Source organism: Chiloscyllium punctatum, chromosome 4 (assembly GCF_047496795.1).
Source record: "Chiloscyllium punctatum isolate Juve2018m chromosome 4, sChiPun1.3, whole genome shotgun sequence".
Taxonomy (NCBI): Eukaryota; Metazoa; Chordata; class Chondrichthyes; order Orectolobiformes; family Hemiscylliidae; genus Chiloscyllium; species Chiloscyllium punctatum.
The window spans coordinates 70,887,590-70,907,732 of record NC_092742.1 but is presented as its reverse complement, the minus strand read 5'-3'; the positions used below and the strand labels follow the sequence as shown (position 1 = coordinate 70,907,732).

Here is a 20,143-nt window from a genome sequence, read left to right as displayed (position 1 = left end):
ACTCCATTCTCTTCCACTGCCCTTCATTAATATTCCAGACAGTGTGACAATGCGTTTTTAAAAACAATATTCTTCTGTCCTAATGCAATCAATCATTACATCTCAATTACTTCTGTGCCTTTAGGATCACAAGTGGTCTCCTCCTTTTGGTCATTTATATGTTACTCCTCAGTATACCTGGCAGGTTGCATGAAGTACATGGATGACACCCAGTGTCCCCTCCTCCTCTTTTGATTTTTGTGCTGGCTTGCCTCACAGAAGGTCCTGGATGAATCGCAATTTCAGTCAGCTCAGTATATGAGAAAAGTCAAAGCTATCAGCTTATGGATTTGCCTTCACATCTATGTTCCTCTGACCGCAATGTCATCAATCATTTCAGTTGTCCATTCAGGCTTAATTAAAATGAGCAGCCTTAGCTTGCCTGATCTTGAATTGACGATCCCAACTCAAACCTAGTATACATTATTTTACTTAAGGAACAGGGCTATGCTGGGACACAAATCACATTACATTTGTTACATCATTACAGGAAATGGTGGCATGATGCATATCATTGAACTAATAATCAAACAGGAGTTTGGGAGTGAGGTTCAAATCTCACTCCAGCAACCGGTGGAATATTTATTTTATTAATATTGCAATTGAAAGCTAGCTTTATTGATGGTGACAATGACTCTGTCATTGATTATCATTCAAGTCCAACTAATTCACTAGTACTCCTCAGGGAAAGAAATCTGCCATTTTTACTGGTCTGCCCTACCTGTGACTCCAGAACTATGGTAATGGCTAAGCAACCACTCAGTTTAAGAGCAAACAGAGATGGGCAACAAATGATAGCCTTGCCATTTTGCCAATATCCCACAAAAGAATTAATTTTAAAGACTCACTCTTTTCCATCTTTGAAGGTAATTTTCAGTCATTGACCTTGGAAAACTCCTGCTTACTAATACCACTTGCCACCTTCAAAACCATTCTCAAAATTGGTTCTCTTTAACATTGCCTTCAGCCTCTTCGCTTAATTATTCACCCCCACATTTCTATACCAGGTCTACTTTTACCCCTTAAATTCTCTGAGACATTTTCTTTTACTCAAATGTTAATTTTAACAAGTTATATCTTTTTATGATATTTTGAATTGATATTTGGATAGGGCTGACTGTTATACAAGCTGACTGTTGTGTATATTTTTAGTATTTTCATGACAAAAAAATGTCACCATTATGTGTGTGATGGAAAATAAAAGGTAGAAAACATATTCAAAATGTTTTCCACGTTATTCAGTTCTTTGGATTGATATTGCCTTCTTTTGAATCCGCTTAATGACGTGGGGAGACAGCAAATGTTTATCTGTGTATGCCAGTTAAAATGTAACACCTCAAAGAAAATGCTCAGCACTTACAAAGACTTTTATCTTGTATGTTTAGTGTAAATGGAGTAAGCTGTTTGTTGACGCAGACAGTCAGTACCAGTGAAAACAGATGTGTTGATGTACATGGAAATCAGATATACTGGAAAAGCACAAAAGGATCTTCATATTGCATCTGAATGATTGAGCAAATTCAATAGTCACCATAAAATAATGTAGGTACAGATCCAACAGAGATCATTGCTGCTAACTAGAACAATGAATCAAGGCTTCCCTACGATACTCTTAAATGTCAGATTAAATTGCAGACGTGTATTTAATATAATTGCAGCAATTATTTTTCCCCAAAATAATTCAATTATGTTAACCAAATAAGTTTTGTAATAGCCCCAAAATTACCCTGAGTTTGACATCAAGCTGAAAATTCTTGTCACTGCAGTAAACCCTGATGTGTGTAAATCTGACACAGGGCCCTCCAATTCAAGGTGCTGAATTCTTCATTCTCCAATAATTATTATCAAGAATTGGTTATCATTTCTAAAGCTCCAGTCTGAGAAATGTAATCAAAATAAGTATTGTTCGTCAATGGAAACAGATTCAACAAATTAAATGTGTTATCAGAGCTGCTAATAACAAACTAAAGCTACCATGGAATGCTATATTTTATGTTAAAATGTGACAGCACATTCAATTCACACCTATCTTTTATTAAGGGATACATTCTTGTAGTATCTATTTCTGTCACTAGATGTCACCATGGCAAGTATCTAACAAAACTGCAGGTTTAAATAAATGATTAATACTTCACACAGCAAAGATGTATTGTGCAAACAAAAGAACATTGCCTAGAATTCACATAATGTCTCCATCTTGTTCAATCAGTGCAGTCAGCACGTAGACATCTTCAGATCTTCTTGAAGGGAATTGTAAATCTCACGTAATTAATTTCCATTCAAAATTATTTGTAGAATAAAAATCAAGTAGTATTGATAATGAGTTCAGGTAAGCAGAAACCTCATAGGTACAGGAACTGAGAGATGGGATGTCTTTTCATTGGATTTAAGTCTCTATAACAGACAGTGTCAGGAAGTAAGTTGAAACATTCTTTTACTGTGTGTTTTAAGACCTTCCTAACTGTGTTCTCTATATAGACAACATTATTTTTATTTATTCCTTTTTTTGTGTAATAAACCTCTGTTCTGTTGTTAAAAAAAAACTCTTGTGTGACTATGTTTCAGTGACTGACAATCACAATAAGTAAAAACTTAGAAATATGAACTATTAAGCCAGATGTTTTTCTAGGTTTTGACCCCTAGTACCTTCAGCTAGGATCATAACAGTATACCCATGTCAAAAGTTATAGTGGAAGAGGGAGATATAAAATTGTAATTACAAATTAATACAAATTCTTAAATTGTTACACAGGCAGAATATTTTCCTCCCTGGTGTGCGCAATGGTGAGGAGGTTAGGAAAGCTAACAGTTTGAATGATAAAAACAGAAATTCGATTTGAGAAAATGGTTATTGATTTTCCTGTTGAGACTTAAATGGTGACTTCAGAATCTCACCATTGAGTGAAGCCATCTTATTACCATGCATTTATACCTCACTGATATCTCAAACCACCTTATTTACATGCAACATACTATTCTCCTCTCCTTCTCTTAGAAACTAGGTGGCACAATTTCCTCAGTTTTAACTCCGACTGTGTACCTGACAACTTCACCTCACTGATTGATTAATCTGACCATCTTCCAACAGTTTCTTCACAACAGCATTCCTGCACCCTTCATGGTCACCACCCTCCTTGACTCTTTAACCATGCAAGTTGGCATCAGCAACCCACCACCCTCAGGATATCACCAAGCCTGCGCTTGGACTGACATGTAAACCACTTCAGCCCTTCAACAATTTACTTTGGACCCCTGGAAACCTACAACTTTCATACTTGCTCCAGGTCACTTTGTGCATAGTTAGTTAAAAATCACACAGCACCAGGTTATAGTCCAACAGGTTTATTTGGAAGCACTATCTTTCGAAACACTGTTCCTTCATCCTGACGTGTGATTTTTAATTTTGTCCACACCAATCCAACACCGGTTCCTCCACAGTTTGCATGTAGACACACGCACATCTCATGCATTTGCAAAGACTCTTAGTTTGTGTTCTTACCACTCACTACGCCTTTACTTGGAGGCTGTTGGCAGCTGCCTACTTCACATTGCTTTCTTAGCAACAATCATTGACTTCAGCAGTGACTTACAAATTGCCAACCTCTGTGTGTGTCACATTGCCTTGTAGTTCAGGGTTCAGTTACATGCTTCTGGATTAGTGCTGCTGGAAAAGCACAGCAGCTCAGACAGCATCCGAGGAGCAGTGCTGTCTGAACTGCTGTGCTTTTCCAACACCACTAATCCAGAATCTGGTTTCCAGCATCTGCAGTCATTGTTTTTACTTCAGTTACATGCTGCCAACCTCTTTTGCTTAGGGAAGCCTGTTGCAATAGGGAATACTATACAGTCAAGGGGGTGGACACATCACTGTGGACCATTGTGCTACATCAATGCCATACCTCCAGCTTGTGTCAGCAGTTTACATAGCAAACTCACTGCTGCAAGCAAATTGCATGTGTGAAAGTCAAAGGGAGCAGCCGGCAATGGGACGAAAGGACATTATGGTCAGTCAGATGCTGCTGCCACTGTTGAACAAGGTGCTCCCATTCTAGTCAAGAGACTGGCTATGATCAGTCAGGTTCTGGTTCCTGCCAGAGTCTAGGGATCTGGGACAATGTAGTCCGGGTACTGGGCCACTGTCAATTGTTGTGGGGCAAATGCATCCAAAGGGATTACAGGTACTTCAGGGAAGGTGTTGTGGAAACATCAGTTCAGAGGGTGGAAGGTGCTGTGGAAACATCAGTTCAGAGGTTGGAAGGTGCTGTGGAAACATCAGTTCAGAGGGGTGGTGGCAGAATTGAGCCATTTTCAGGCAGGGCTGATGGGGAGGCCGTAGGGCCATGAAAAGCATTATAGTTTTCAGAGATCTTGGAGTAAAGTGAGCAGTTAGTGTCAGTTCTAAAGGAGCTCAATATAAACAGGGAGACTCCGAAAGGTCATAGGTACCACAGAGACAGAAACAAAAACACATTAAGGATGGGGGAAGCAGTCGGGTCACAGATGGATCCTGAAGATCATTCAGAAGAACATGAAGTTGGAACCTTGTTATATCAGATCAAAAGTCAACTGTGCAGTAACTACACAAAATGGCTGACACTACATGCAAGGTGAGTAGAATAAGATACTTTTTTCTCTTGCTGCAGCTGCAGTATTCACGCCCCCAGTAAAGTTACTCATCTGCCTTCAAACTGCACTTCATCAATAGATCATTCATTGTCCAAGAAAACACATTGAAAATTATGGTCTTAATCATGATCATTGCACTATGGACACTAATTACCTCCTTGTTGTGTTAGAAAAGCCATTGCCATGAAAACAAGGGACTTTAAAGTAAAACCTGAAGTTTTATATCACAATACATTTCAAAGCTAGCACTGAAAGATAACATATTGCAGCTATCAGATTTCCACATCGAGAAGTCAGTGTGTAAGGTCATGGGCTGCGATGTGAAAGGAGACTTTTCTGTGGGAGGGGGTGGAGTTAATGTTTATTGGCAGAAGTCTACTCCCGGCGTAGTAATAAAACTTTAGTTTTGCAAATGGATAATGTCACAAACACACAGTTTCTTATGGAGATGTGACAGTGACCTCCTTGGGGAGACTCTATGCTAGGTTGTTTGAGGGTATAACACAAGGCTTCATTGGGATACATGTGAGGGCTCAGGGGATGTTTTAATAAACCTGTATTATCTTTTGGACCTTGCTCACCGATCTCACATGGACATCAGCATGGCTAGAGTCCTAAATGGAGTCCTCAAGAATCCCTGATATCTGAGGCTATTTGCAATCAGTTGGAGGTGGGAGGAGAGTACTGCTTGGTGATTGCAAGTTCTTTCATCCTTGGCATGTGTGAACAGGCTTCTCATCTCTCACCCTGATACAACTTCAGTTCCTGGTTTGCAGCATCTGAAGTACGTACAGCTGAGCTTTAAATATGGCACCATCAGCGCGAATGCTGGCAGGTCCAGACAGTAGTGAGAAACCCTGCCTATTCAATTGTGCAATTCCACAAGTTGAGCCCAGTTTGAGAATTAATGAGATGATAAACTGAGGACTGCGTGAGAAAAATCAATCCAAGCCATTGTGATCCGGGCATCGTTAAGCTCACTGGACAAAACATTTCAAGTGAAAGCAGCAAAATGCAACCCATAGTTTCTCATCTGTTCAGCACAAGTCACGGTGGCATCTTTCCAGTTGTGTTCTCTGTCCAGGAACCAGGAGCACAGTGCAGATCTCTCAGGGTGCTTGAGAATCCAGGTGTAGGTTCTTCAAAATGGCTATGCACTGGTGAAAATCCTACCACAGACGTCAATTGCTAGTGTCAATGAATTGACAATGCCATGACCTCCATCTCAAGTAGGGCGAGGAGGTGGGTCCCATCTCCATATCACGCAGAAGGGGTGGGGTTGGTGTGGGTGCGGTGGGTGGGTGGGGGGGGGGTCAAACTCTGTGCTTTTGGCACTGATCTGACACCTGCCATCCAGCCAACTAAGCTATCCTGCTCCCACCACCGCCAAAGGAGACTGAGTTTCTGTGGCTACAGGCATTTTAATTTTTAGGTTGTGAGCTGGAGCTGTGAATCGTGATGATAAAAGAGGAAACTGTGGTGTAGTAATAGCAACTGATTGAATTTCAATGCAATCCATGGGATTGAATTCTAAAATCAGCATTAAACTATTATCAAGTGTAATAAACAAAATTATGATTCAATGACCTCCTTTACATAAGTAAATCTACCATCCTTACCTGATCTAGCCTAAATGTTGACTCTGAACTGCCCTCTGAAATGGCCTAGTAAGCCACTCCGTTCAATTCACTTCCATTCACAAGCTGTGGGTGTTACTGGTTAAACTAACAGTTATTGCCCTCCCCAGTCACTCAAAGGATAGCTCATGTTTGACCACACAGCTGTGGATCTGGATTCCCTTTAATGAAACATTTGGGTGTTTTTCATGACAATCAACAGTCATGAGACTTAATTCCAGAATTTTTAAAAAAATTCAATTCAAATTCTACCATCTGCCATTGTCCGATTTGATCGAGGTCCTCAGAATATTACCTGCATCTCTGGATTAATAGTCTAACGATAATACTGCAAGGCCATCATCTACTCCTCATGGGCAATGATGTAAACCCATAGACAATCAAATCACTTTTAAAAAGACATCTATTTCTTTCCATTAGATGGTTTACCAGGAATCAATCACACTTTCACCCCTTGTGACTGATGGATGTTACAAATTTATGTACAATATATTTGGCTACAATATGCAAATTCCTCCATTGAATATCAATTCCGGAATAGGACTGGAGTCCAGAGCTTCTGTCTAGGTATCACACTGCATCACACAACTTCCTACAAGAGAAGCTTCTGCTATATTAGTGACCTGGACAATGAGAACAGGAAGCACAATTTCAAAGTTTGTAAATATCACAAATGCTTGAAATACAGTAAACAGCGAGGAGAACAGTTATGGTCTGATGAGGACACAGGCTGGTGTACCGGATATACACTTACCATATATATATACAACTTACATAGAAGAGTGTGCAATGATCCATTTTGGTAGGGAAACATGAGGAATGGCAACATAAAGTAATTTGTAAAATGTTAAATGCAAGAACATCTGTGGTTTATGCACTGTGGACCCTAAATCTGGTATGACAAATTCATAAAATGGAAAAAAAAATACAAAGCATTTATTTTATAAATAGAGTGAGAGATGACAAAAGGAAGGAAATCACTGCAGATCCTTTCCAAAATATTCCAACGGGAATACTGCTTTAAATTCTGGGCATCATGGGAAAAATGTCAAGGCCTTCAATAAGGTGCAGCAGCTCACTCCTTTTTATATCAATAAATGGTTGATGCATCGGAGATTGCAAAGGCTGTGGGCCCAGATAACATTCTGGTTGGAGTACCGAAGATATCTGCTCCAGAACTGGCTGCAAACCTAGCCAAGATGTTCTAGGACAGTTACAATGCTGGCATCTGCCTGACAATGTTGAAAAGTAATGTCTTACCACAAAGATGTCCTAATTACTGTGGCTACAAGAGGAGGTCAGAGGCTAGGAATTCTGTGGCAAGTAACTCACCTAAGCCTATCCACCATCTGCGAGGCCAAAGTCAGGACAATGATGAATTAGCCTCCACTTGTCTGGATAAGTGCAGATCTAAGGATGCTTAGGAAGCTTGACACCATCCAGGATAAAACAGTCTGTTTGACTGGCACCACATTCACCAGTATCAACAATCATTCCCTTCACCAAGAACACCCAGTGGCAGCAGTGCATATCATTCAGAAGATGCACTGCAGCAACTCAGCAACTCTGACATCTCTTTCTAAAACCTGCTCCCTCTACTAGCCATGTGGACAACAGCAGGTGACACACGGGAACCTGCAAGTTCTCCTCCAAGTCACACACTATCCTGATTTAGAATTGTAACGCCATCGGTGTCACTAGAAAAAGTCTCTGTGAGTGAACATGAACCACATACAGCACAATGGTTCATAAAGGCAGTTCACCACTGCCTTCTTAAGGGCAATTAGCCATGGGAAATAGTTGCTGGTCTAACCGATAATATCCATTTCCCATGAATATATTGAAAAAAAAGCAGGGTATTATTGATCGAATGGTGCCTGGGGTGAGAAAATTCAAATTCAATTATATGCAATGATTTGAGAAGCTGGAAATATTATTCATAGAACAGCGATGGCTAAGGAGATATTTAATAGCAAAGATCAAATAATTTGAAAAGTTTTGATAAAATTAATTGGGCAAAGCTGTTCCAACTAGCAACAGTCAGTTACCAGAGGGCAGGTTTAAGAGAATATAGGCTAAATTGTATTTTCTTGTGTCAGTCTAGAACAAATGCATATTGCACATGCTCAGATGCAGTCTCAGTGTCAAAGCTGACAGCATTAAACAAGTTACCTTGACAATGACTAACAATAAATTTCAAATTGCAATTTTTAGGTCTATGTGGTCCTTACCAATTGTAGGTTTCTGTACCTGGTCCAACTATCATTTATCAGCTGTATCCTCTGTAAAACATGCAGCTGATGAAGAGAAATAATCAGAAAATTGCAATTAATGAGATTTTCAATTTCCAATGCAGAGAACTGACTGTAATACTTGATTCAAGAATACCTCTTGTTGCAAAATCATGACTAAAATACTTTATATAAAAAAATACCAAATGAGATTCAAAATGAAGCACCCTGCAATTAAGGTCCCATTATGTTCCAGTTGAGCTATTTGGGCTATGTAGGAACGCCCTGCACAAAGCCTTAATGCACTGTAACTAGCCTAAGGAGGGAGCATTTGCAAAATCTCATTGAGATTGCAGTTCCATCATCAATTCGGATCTGGGATAAAATGTTGCCAGCAAATTATGACTTCCTGTGAGCTACAATGAAATGTGACAGTGTGATCCCATTACTGGCAACACACAGATGAGAAAGAATTTTGACATTCAAATTCCGATAGGAATTGCTTACATTGCAGTATGAGACTGCCATTGCCTTTAATAGATCCAAACTGCTGCTCCAATGTTGGTTGAGTGTGTATGCGCAACTATTTCTGATGTCATTCCAAGAGACAGCAGGAGTTGCAGCTTTTAATTTATGCAATTAGTTGTGATTTTGGTTGCTTTGCCTGAAAGAATGGTAGTTGCAGATGCAGTAGCTGATTTTAGAAGTGACATACATTTAAATTCAACAGGGAGAAAAGTGCAAGCCTGTGGGGATAAAAGCAGGGAGTGGCATTAATTGGATCACCATTTCTAAGAACCAGCACAAGCCTCCTTCTGTGCTCTATAATGAGGTCATAGAGAGAATAGACATGGATAGATGCAATTTATTATGATTTCCAAAAAGTCTTCAATAGGTGCCATAGAATAGACTCGTGAATAAGGTCAGTCAAAATTAGAGAATAAGCATCAGAATAGATATCTAGCTGGCTGCAAAACAGAAAGCAGGCAGCAGAGGTCAAAGCTGGTTGTTCTGAGTGGCAAAAGATAATGAATGAAAACCTACAGGAATCAGTACTATGATCATTGTTATTCACAATTTATATTAATCTTTTAGACTTTGCAATGAAACACACAATTTTAAGTAAGAGAACAACATTAAATTGCATGGAATAGCTAACACTAAGAAAGGTTGGAGCAGATTTCACAATGATGTTAAGAAGCTTGAACTAAGAAGCCTGCTCGGTTCTTTAGAGGACAGTTAAGAGTCCACCACATTGTTCTGAGTCTGGAGTCACACATAGGTCAAACTAAACAAGGACAGATGATTTTGTTCCCTTAAGGACATTTGTGAATCTGATGGGTTTTTACAACAATTGGCAATAATTATTATTAATCTAGCTGTAATTCCAGATTTTATTGAATTAAAATTTCATCAATTGCCATGGTAGGATTCTCACAATTCTTTGAACCTGGAATTTTAGCTTGTGACTCTGAATTAGGAATCAATTAGCATACTATCATCTTGAGGTCTACTTGACAATGTGGAAAGCTGTCCAGGTGTGCTCTGTCCATAAAAAGCAAGGCAAATGCAATCTAGGGTGGCACGGTGGCTCAGTGATTAGCACTGCTGCCTCACAGCACCAGGGACCCGGATTCAATTCCCGCCTTGGGTGACTGTCATTGTGGCACTTGCACATTCTCCCTGTATCTGGGTGGGTTTCCTTCCACAATCCAAAGATGTGCAGGTTACATCAGTTGACCATGCTAAATTGCCCCTAGTGTTCAGGGATGCGTAGGTTAGGTGCATTAGTCAGGGGTAAATGTAGGGGAATGGTGTGGGTGGGATACTCTTTGGGGGAGGGGGGGGTGTGAACTTGTTGGGTCAAATGGCCTACTTCCACACTGCAGAGATTCTAATTATTGCCCTATCAGTGTACTCTCAATCATCAGCAAAATGATGAAAGGGGCCATTAACACTGTTATCAAAAGAAAGTGTAAAGGAATTACCTGCTCACTGACACCCAGTTTAGGCTCAGCCAGAGCCACTCAAGAACATAAGAACTAGGAGCAGGAATAGGCCATCTGGCCTTTCGAGCCTGCTCTGTCATTCAATAAGATCATAGCTGATCTTTTTGTGGACTCAGATCCACTTACCCCCCTCTCACTATAACCCTTAATTCCTTCATTGTTCAAAAAAAAGTACCTCAACTTTAAAATATTTACTGAAGTAGCGTCAATTCCTTCCCTGGCCAAAGAATTATATAGATTAACAACTTTCTGGGTGAAGAAGTTCCTTCTCAACTCAGTCCTAAATCTGCTTCCTCTAATTTTGAGGCTATGCCCTCTTGTCCTAGCTTCACCCGCCAGTGGAAACATCCTTTCTACATCTACCTTATCGATTCCCTTCATCATTTTATATGTTTCTATAAGATCCTCCTCTCATTCTTCTAAATTCCAATGAATATAATCCCAGTCTATTCAGCCTCTCCTCATAAGGCAACCCCCTCAACTCTGGAATCAACTTAGTGAACCTCATCTGCACCCCCCTCTGGTGCCAGTACACCCATTCTCAAGTAAGGAGACCAAAACCGTACAGAGTCCTCCATGTGTGGCCTCACCAGCACTTTGTTCAGCTGCAACATAACCTTTAGCAACGAAGGTCAAAATTCCATTTGCCTTCCTAATTATTCGTTGTACCTTAAGATCAACCTTCTGTGATTCACATACAAGGACACCCAGGTTCTCCCTCCATAGCAGCATGCCGCAACTTTTTAACATTCATGTAATAATCCTTTTTACTCTTATTCCTACCGAAATGGATAACTTCTTATTTATTAACGTTGTATTCCATTTGCCAGACTTTTGCCCAGTCACTCAATGTATCTATTTCCTTCTGCAAAGTTTCACAGTCATAGACTTCTGCACACTTTGCTCTGCCACTCATTTTAGTGTCATCTGCAAACTTTGACACCCTACACATGGTTCCCAACTCCAAATCATCTCTATAAATTGTAAATAATTGCAGTCTCAACACCGATTCCTGAGGCACACAACTAGTCAGTGCCAGCTAGCACTCATTTATCCCCACTCTTTGTTTCCTGTTAGTTAACCAATCCTCAATCCATGCTAATACTTTACCATAATGCCCTGCATCTTAATGTTATGCTGCAGCCTCTTGTGTGGCAACTTGTCAAAGGCCTTTTGGAAATCTAAATACACCATGTCCACTGGGTCCCCATTGTCCACCTAGCTTGTAATGTATTCAATGAATTCCACAAGATTTGTTAAGCATGACTTGCCCTTCATGAACCCATGCTGCGTCTGCCAAATGGGACAAATTCTATTTAGATGCCCTGCTATTTCTTCCTTGATAATAGACTCAAACATCTTCCCCACTACAGAGGTTAAGCTAACCAGTCTATAATTCCCCATCTTTGTTTACCTCCCTTTTTAAACAGTGGCATCACATTTGCTGTTTTCCAATCTACTGGGACTGTCCCAGAGTCCAGTGAGTTTTGGAAAATTACCACCAGTGCACTTGCTATTTCGTCCGCTATCTCTTTTAGCACCCTGGGATGCATTCCATCAGGAGAATTATCTTTCCTTCGCTCCAATAGCTGGCCCAACACTATCTCTTCCATAATAATGATTGTTTCCAGGTCCTCACCTACCTTTGAATCTTTGGCATGTTATTCATGGCATGTTATTTGTGTGCTCCACTGTGAAGACTGATACAAAATGCCAGTTCAATGCCTTGGCCATTCCATCATGTCTCATTACTTTATGCTCCTTCTCATCCTCTAAAGGACCAACGTTTACTTTAGCCACTCAATTTCATTTTGTATATTTATAGAAGCTTTTGCTATGTCTTTATGGTCTATGCTAGTTTTTTCTCATGTTTTGTCTTACGTTTCTTCATAGCTCTTTTTGTGGCTTTCTGTTGACCTTTTGAAGTTTTCCCAGTTTTCTAGTTTGATGCTGTTTTTGGCCACTTTGAATACCTTCTCTTTCAATTTAATAGCCTGCCTTATTTCCTTAGACATCCATGGCAGATGGCCCCTTTTCTTACAGTCCTTCCTTTTCAATGGAATATACTTTTGCTGAGCACTTTGAAAAATTGTTTTGAAAGTCTTCTACTGCTTGTCAACTGTCCCACCATAAAATCTTTGTTACCATTTTACTTTAGCTAAGTCATCCCTCATTCTATTGTAGTCTCCCTTGTTTAAGCACAGGATTCTGGTATTGGATCTTATCTTCACATTCTCTATTTGTGTTCTAAATTCAACCATATTGTGATTGCCTCCTTCCAAGAAAATTCCTAACTATGAGGTAATTAATTATTCCTGCTCATCACACAGGACCAGATCTAGGATAACTTGCTCCCTCATCGCTTCCATTACATACTTTTTGAGAAAACCATCATGGATACACTCTACAACCTCCTGCTCAAGGCTACCCTGACCGAGCTGGTTCAACCAATCAACATGTGGATTAAAATCCTCCCTGATAATTACCATTGTAGTTTTTTAAACTCCTAACTTCATTACAGCCTTGGTCCAAACATGGAAAAAAGACCAAAACTCCAGAGATAAAGCAAGAGTGATTGTCCTTAAAGTCAATATGTGACCATGTTTTAGATCAAGGTTTCTTAATAAAACTGGAGGCAATAGGGAATCTGAGCAAAACTTTCTTGTGGTTTGAGTCATTCTGAGCACAAAGAAAAATGGTTACAATTATGGGAGGTCAGTCCTTTCGGTCCAAGGGCTTCACTGTAAACAGTCCTTCGGGTAATGTTCTAGGCCCAACCATCTTCATCAAGACTCTGATATCATAAGGCAAGAATTGGAGATATTTGCTAATAATTTCATGACATTCAGTACCATTCATGACTCCTCAGGTACTGAAGCAGTCCATGTCCAAATGCAGCATGATTGGATAAAATCTAGGCTTATGCTGATAAGTGACAAATAACATTTAGACCACACAAGCAGTAGACAGTGATAAGCACTAACAACAGGGAATCTAACCATTGCCTCTTAACGTTCAATGACAGTACATTCAATGAATCATCCACTTTTAATACCTTAATGGTTACCTTTGTCCAGAACCTGAATAGATAAGAAACTTACTCTAAGTCATTGGCTACAGGAGTAGGTCAGAGGCTAAGAATTTTACAGCAAGTAACTCACCTCCTGTCTTCCCAATACCTGGCTACCATCTGCAACACACAAGTCAAGACTGTGATTCAATGCTCCCCACTTGCCTGAATGAGTGCAGCTCAAATACCACTTAAGAACTTCAACACCATCCAGGACAAAGCAGCCCATTTAATTGGCAACCTGTCCACCAGTATCAAAATTCACTCCCTTCAGCACTGATGCACTATCTTTTACAAGGAGCACCGCAGTAACTCACCAAGTCTTGTCCAATCACACATTCCAAATCTACGACCATGACCATCGAGAAAGACAAGAACACTATCACTGGCAAGTTTTCCTCCACCATCCAGAGCCACTCACCATCCCAATTTGGAAGTGTATTCTGGCACTTTCACCATCACTGAGTCAAAGTCCTGGTACTCCCTTCCAGCATTAAGCGTGCTCCTTCACTATATGAGCTGCAGCAGTTTAAGAGGGCAGCTCACCACTACCCTTCTTCACAGCAATTACTCAATGTGCTGACTGTAGACCCACAACGCTGTTCAGGAAGGAGTTCATGACTGACTCAGCGACAGTGAAGGATTGGCAACATATCTAAAATCAGGATGGTGAGTGGCCTGGAGCAGAACTTGCAGGTGATGTTCCCATGTATCTATTGGATTGTAACAGTCTCACCATAATCACTTGAATTAATAAAACTCTGACAATCTTGAATAAAAATGTTAACTGTGAACAAAAACTGCCTTTCCCTCATGTTGCAAGCTGGACAGTGACCAAGACATTTAACTCCGTTGCTAGGGTCAAAATGAATTAGTTCTTTGGATATATAACTCAAAGTAATTAGTAAATTTAAAGAATGAATATTTGTACAACTATATAGTATCCGTACGTCAGAGCAAGGTTTACTCTCAATCTCCTTTCTGCTTCTATAAACCTATAACACACTTAATTTTCAATTCTTTCTAATTTTCCTTGAAAACAATATAACACAGCTCCTTCAGTAACAGCTTGTGCCAGCAAATTCTGAATTGTAAGATTTTTTTTTCTAATTCCCCTCTAATTCTCCTTATGGTTATCAAAATTTTGACACGGAAATAGACACCAGTGCCCCCGCATCAAATCAATGCTCTGTGCTCAGCTCTTCTTGTGACTGTCATACCAACCGGCCAAAGTGAAATTGGCCAATTTTCTCAGAAAGGAGACAGATCGAATACAGTGTTCATTTGTCGGAGCAAATGAGATTTGAAATAATCTAAACCACGCTGAAAGGAAACTTGAAGCTTGGGGGCTAAAATGATTTCAAATCTCCAAAATGTGTTCCCTAGTTATTACAATAGGTGTCATCTTTAATGTGGCATGATAAATAACCCATTGTTACAGTCGCTACTTGCTAGCCTGATAACCAACAACTACTATAAAATGTACAATTACAATTACAACCACAAAGCATGTTTATACATGGTAGGTTTTGGTTGCAATGCTTTGCTATATATGGCACATTTGTGTATAGTGTCTTGTTTCCTTAGTTCCAGTCTTTGTTTCAAGTTCTGGCTTTACTCCAGCTTCTGAGTACAAACTATTCCATGCATGTGAACAAATAGTTCCTCACCTGTCCTGTACAATGTGGTTTGCAAATGATTTCAATGACAGACTTTACAATCTAATGACAAATAATTGTCTGAGTGATATTTAAGTTTGATAGTCACAGCAATTAATTTTAGATTCACTGTTGCTTTTAACTTTGCATTTTTCAAATTAATCCGTTTTTCTGAGCACTGTAGCTTGATTTTAAAGCCACACTTGCTTTCTGCATTTTGTTTAATTAACAACTGATCACATGTCAAAACATTAGCAAACTAACCACCTGGAATTTCCATTGGGATTTTCCTGGTACACGACAGAAAACGAGCTGAACTCCCAGAGAAACAGCCAAAATTGGTAGATTTTAACCATTCATCCAGGGTTTCAACAAATATTCTACCAAAGGCAATGCTGCAGGTTGTTCAAGCCAACAGATATTTACTTCGAGACACTTTAAAAGAAATAAAAGTTATACACAAGATTGTAATTTCTAACAATAGTCAACTTCATTTTCTTTTTTCCCATGAGACGCAATTCCCTAAAAGACCAGATCCATTCCGAATATAGAAGAATAAATCATTGTGATACAAGCGAGAAATATTTTATCCAGTTGATGCTAGTGCTCACAGTGAAACAGACAAACAGGACTGTGCTTGGAAAAGTTTATAGTATAGGATAATGTAATTTGAGCATACCCTGGTGGACATTGTTTAAAATAATCAGGGCTTGATTATTTAGAGTTGTCAGTTCACTGTTGTACATATTTTCACACACAAAAACAAACACATGAATTATGAAGGGAGCAGGCCATTCCACTCCTCAAGCCTGTTCCAGCATTTGATGAGATCGTGACTGATTTGATTGTGACCTTATCTCAACTTTATAGCCTACTCCTCGACACCCTTTTACTCTCTTGTTTGTCAAGAATATATCTAGCTCTGCCATGCTAAAGTTTGATGGAAGGGAAAACGGAAAGGTTTTTCTCCCTGACAAAGGAGGCTGGCGGAAATCTTGGACTGTGGGAGAAAAACTGGCACGTGTGAAGTAACTTTAATTTGGTGACTCAAACTTTATTTTTTGGAAGCTTTTCACTATCAGTGCTTTCGCCCTTGCTTTCGCAGCTGGCTACTCAAAGTCCCATCCAACTTCCTCTCCTTCCTGCGTACTTTCCCCTTTTGTAGGGCTGCAGGTGTTTCCTTCCCTTTGAGGTCATCTCCTTCAGATTCCAGTCACAGCAAACAATTCCCAATTATGATGTGATAGAGCACACAGCATCTGACAACAATCCTGGAGACTCAGGCTGGCTTCTATTGCTTTCTCTAGACCTTTAAACTGATACACATGAATGCCTATAGCACACATTGTAACACTTCACTGGTTGCATGGGCCTATTAGATTTGTCCTTCTATTTGTCTGTGGAGGTCACAATGAAATTTTCAGCTGAGTGTAGGGGGCAGTCCTGACCACCAACTCATCAGTCTGATTCCAGCCTCAAGGAGAAAACATCCAAATGCCTCAGCTACTGTGTCTGTTGCTCTCAATGCGGTCTCCCCTACATGAGGGAGACAAGATGTCAACTTACGGAATGTTTCAGGAAACACCCCTGGGACACACCGCCCTTTGGCCAACCACTTCAACTCCTCCTCCCACTCTGCAAGGACATGCAAGTTCTGGGCCTCCTCCGCTCCCAAATCCAAGACACCTGATGCCAGGAGGAAGAACACCTCATCTTCCACCTTGGGACCCTCCACCCACATGGCATCAATGTTGATTTCACCAGTTTCCTCATCTCCCCTCCTCCCCCATGCCAGATCCACCCCCCAACTCATCACCACCCTCTTGAACTATCCTACTTATCCATCTTCCTTCCAACCTATCTGCTCCACTCTCCCCTCAGACCTATTACCATCACCCCTACCTCCATTTACCATCACTTTCCCAACTACCTCACCACCACCACCCCCCTCACCCTCTTCCCTACCTCTCAGCCCCCGCTCCCCCTCCCCATACCCCGATGAAGGCTTATGCCCAAAACATGAACTCTCCTGCTCCTCAGATGCTGCCTGACCTCCTGTGCTTTTCCAGCACCATACTCTTTGACATTGATTCCAGCCTTGATTCAGCTGGAAGATCCCAAGTGATGAAAGATTTTGGGCAATTCCTTGGTTAGATTAGGTGATCAGTGTCGCACATTAACAGGACTTTGTTGGAATAAAACTCCTTTCTTTGCATAAAGTACAAATTGCTGAGGACTTTATGCAGCACTGAAGTTCCATCAGTTACTCTCTGTGCCTGCCATGTCAGTTACAGAACTGGATAGCTTTCCCTCTCTTTTTCTATCAGAAAACGAAAGTCATAAACATGGCTATCTTTTCACTACAGATTTGCCCCTCCTTCTTAATCGTGGATTTCTGAATTTCAACCTACTCTCCCGCCTCACCTCCGTCTCTCTACTCCCCTGCAAATCACCTTGTTGGAGACAGTGACGGAGAATTAAATATGACCCTAAAGTAGACAGCTCCTGCACCTTACACACATGGGTTAGATTGTTCACCATTTGCTTGAACTTCTGCATCATGAATCCCATTTATCACTGCCTCTCCTGAATTACAGTCAGCCATGAAGGTTCCTTAAACTAGTTCCCTAGTATGCTCTCATTTCCCTTTGGGAATTCTTAGCTTGAATTAATGAAAATGAGATTCGCCAAAAATAGAACAATGAATACTAGAATCAACTATCACTGGCCCTCACATGAAAGCAAACACAATCCACAAATAATCAAATAGTAAGCTATCTTGGTGTCCACAGTCATTAATAGCAACTTAAGGAGGAGATGGATAGATCTTTAAACAGTAACAGGCTGAAGAGTCATGAGGAGCAGGCAGGAAAGTAGAGTTGAGGCCAAGATGTGACCAGCCATAATCATATTGAATGGTACAGCAGGTTCACAGGGCTGAATTGTCTATTCCTAGTCTTTCTTATGTTCAAAGCTCTCTGTAAATGGTGATCTTCTCTTCAGTGATTCAGTAATTATTAAATGCTGAGCACTTCATTCCTAGAGCTATGACTCTGATAGGAATGGGGCAATCTGGAGTCTGAATGACAAACAGACTTACAATCTGATGTTAGGGTTTTATGTGGCATTACCAATTGTTTCCTGTGGGTAACCTGTTGCTGGATAAGTTATGGAACTGAAGGCGTTAAGCCAAGTGTCTTCTAACCTAACTTGATCTTGTCCTTAGGTGGGTCAACATACAGTTACTTGAACCTCAAGTCAATAATGTTAGGCAACAAATGCTACTTTTGGTGAATCAAGGTGAAATTTTGCCTCCCAACAATTTTAATCAGGTCTATGATTTAATTTTTACTTAATTACGAGGATCTCCTTCAAAGGTAAGGTGTGCCGGGTCATACGGCTTGATTTCATCTTCAGCTTTTTAGCAGCACCAACCTGGGAAGGTCATCGAGTTCTGAGCACTTTCTCACAAAGTTTAGTTGTGTCAAAAGATTGCATGTTGGTCATAAATGAATCATTTAGAGAGTGGTTTGAAGTTATAATGAAATCATAGAAACATCCAGCCCGGAAGAAAACCATTTGGCCTATTGTGTCTGTACAACTCTTTGAAAGACAATCTGGCTAGTCTTGCACTCTCATTTTCTTCTTCAAAAGCCTCAGATTAAACTCATGATTCATTTTGTTGATTTTAACCTATAAAATGTTACTTTTACTTTCACAGTGATGTGGATCACTGATATCATGAGGTCACAGATTTAGGATAATGGGTAGCAGATTTAAAACAGAGATGTTATAGAACAGTGGATACTGGGACTTTGAGTAAATTTAAGGTGGAGTAACGGTTGAAGGGTTATGGAGAGTGGGCAGAAAAGTGGAGATGAGATCAGCCATGATCGTATTGACTGGCAGAGCAGGCTCAGGGGGCTGAATTGCCTACTCGTGCTCCTAGTTCTTATGGTCATAGAATCATAGAACCCCTGGAAACAGGCCACTTGGCCCAGCAAGTTCAGACCAACCCTCCGAAGAGTAACCCACTCAGACCCATTCCCCTACCCTACTACTTTACATTTCCCTCAAATAATGCACTAACCTACACATCCCAGAACACTAGGGGCAATTTAGTATGGTCAATCAATCTGACCTGCCCATCTTTGGACTGTGGGAAGAAACTGAAGCACCCAGAGGAAATCCACGCAGACACAAGGAGAATGTGCAAACTCCACACAGACAGTGGACCAGGGTGAAGTCGAACCCGGGTCCCTGGTGTTGTTAGGTAGCAATGCTAACCACTGGGTCACTGTGACACCTGGGTTCTTATAAGGTAGGGAAAAGGGTCAGCACTACAATAGCTGTCTGTACATGAACGAATTAAACTGAAATCAAGTAACTCCTATCATGCTTGGCTGATTGATAATGCCAGCTTTTTGTTGAGTGATGAGGTTAGAACTATCAATTTGTCTGCAGTTTTGAGCACTACTATCTTGAATTCTGTAAGAAGGTGAGAGTGATCCCAGAGAGGAACGTGGTTACTTAAACCTAAACCCTTGCTCCCTTTTGGGATCACCTGCAATGTTGGTTTTATGCCCCAGCTGATGTTATGCTGGTTAAAGTTAATGGAAAGTAATAACATGTGAAACAAAAGTCTGATTCTATGGATTTCCACCTGTCACAGTAATTTGAAATAGCTGTCTAAATTTATTTCTGAGGATGAGTAACTCAATCTAGAACATTAACTCTGATTTCCCTCCACAGATGCTGTCAGACCTGCTGAGCTTTCCCAGCAGTTTCGGTTTTTGTGTCTAAATTAAGGTAGCCTGAACTTCTGCTCATTGGTGGGAGTGGGATTTGATATGATCAAGAAAAAAATAAATAA

At 40.4% G+C, this 20,143-nt stretch overlaps 1 protein-coding gene across 2 annotated transcripts in view; it reads right to left on the bottom strand.

Moving 5' to 3' along the window:
- Positions 1-20,143, bottom strand: part of prkd1 (protein kinase D1) — a 350,796-nt gene that overhangs the window by 151,704 nt on the left and 178,949 nt on the right. Inside the window, exon 2 of one of the 2 annotated variants that reach the window (XM_072569009.1) lies at positions 8,534-8,599. The exons of the other annotated variant lie outside the window; for it this stretch is intronic. The gene's annotated coding sequence lies outside the window, so the exon portion shown is untranslated. The remainder of the gene's footprint in view (positions 1-8,533; positions 8,600-20,143) is intronic. 2 annotated transcript variants of the gene reach the window in all.